Genomic DNA, 1,491 nt, shown 5'->3' on the forward strand with positions numbered 1-1,491 from the left:
AAGTTAGGGTTAAGTATTAGTGAGTGGTATTAGGTTTGTGTGGTTGTTGGAGGCAAGTTAGGGTTAAGTATTAGTGAGTGGTATTAGGTTTGTGTGGTTGTTGGAGGCAAGTTAGGGTTAAGTATTAGTGAGTGGTATTAGATGTTTGTGATTGTTGAAGGCAAGTTAGGGTTAAGTATTAGTGAGTGGTATTAGGTTTGTGTGGTTGTTGAAGGCAAGTTAGGGTTAAGTATTAGAGAGTGGTATTAGGTTTGTGTGGTTGATGAAGGCAAGTTGGAGGTTAAGTCTGCATAGGTGTTTGGTTAATTCATTAAAATGTTGAATTTTGTTGTTGAGTTGTTTAATTACGGTGCTGTTTTGTGTGGTGCAATCAGTGGAAGTGTGTCTGGAAACTCAGCCACCGTAAGGCTGATTTTAATGAACATAAATTTTGGTGTTTCCAGCTTAATATTTTATCGATAAGTAAGTCTAAATATATTATAACATCCACTTTTTCAATTTGAGAACACTTACAATTATTATTATTATTATTTATGAATAACAATTTAAATTAATTATCATTTGTAATAATTTTATTTTTCTAATTCCAAAAATGTATATTTTGTTTTAGTTATACTAATAGATATGTTTTTAAACATATTATTAATTCTCTGAGTCTGTGTTGTTTTATATAAATATAATTTAAACCATTCTAATGTAATGGCCTTTTAACATAGAATTTCCATTTTGTCTGATGACATTTTGTGTGAAATTGTATCAAATGCCTTCACTAAATCTAAAAACACTTTCATTGTTTCTTATCTTTATCTAAATGTTCATAAATATTTTGTGTGAAATTGTATCAAATGCCTTCTCTAAATCTAAAAACACTTTCATTGTTTCTTATCTTTATCTAAATATTCATAGATATTTTGTGTGAAACTGTATCGAATGCCTTCTCTAAATCTAAAAACATTCCCATTGTTTCTTATCTTTATCTAAATATTCATAGATATTTTGTGTGAAACTGTATCAAATGCCTTCTCTAAATCTAAAAACATTCCCATTGTTTCTTATCTTTATCTAAATATTCATAGATATTTTGTGTGAAACTGTATCAAATGCCTTCTCTAAATCTAAAAACACTCTCATTGTTTCTTATCTTTATCTAAATGTTCATGAATATTTTGTGTGAAATTTAAGAATCCCTTTTCAGTATTTAACCCTTTTCTGAACTTATATTGATTATTAGAGAAAATATTTTGTTTATTTAAACATCAATACAAACTGGTTTTTACAAGTTTTTCTTATATGTTATAAAATACTGACAATAATAATGACATGGTCTATAATTTACATATTTATATATATAACTATTGTTATCACACTACATATTTATATATATAGCTATTGTTATCACACTACATATTTATATATATAACTATTGTTATCACACTACATATTTATATATATAACTATTGTTATCACACTACATATTTATATATATAGCTA

Source organism: Limulus polyphemus, unplaced genomic scaffold (genome assembly GCF_000517525.1).
Source record: "Limulus polyphemus unplaced genomic scaffold, Limulus_polyphemus-2.1.2 Scaffold1122, whole genome shotgun sequence".
In the NCBI taxonomy this organism is placed as follows: Eukaryota; Metazoa; Arthropoda; class Merostomata; order Xiphosura; family Limulidae; genus Limulus; species Limulus polyphemus.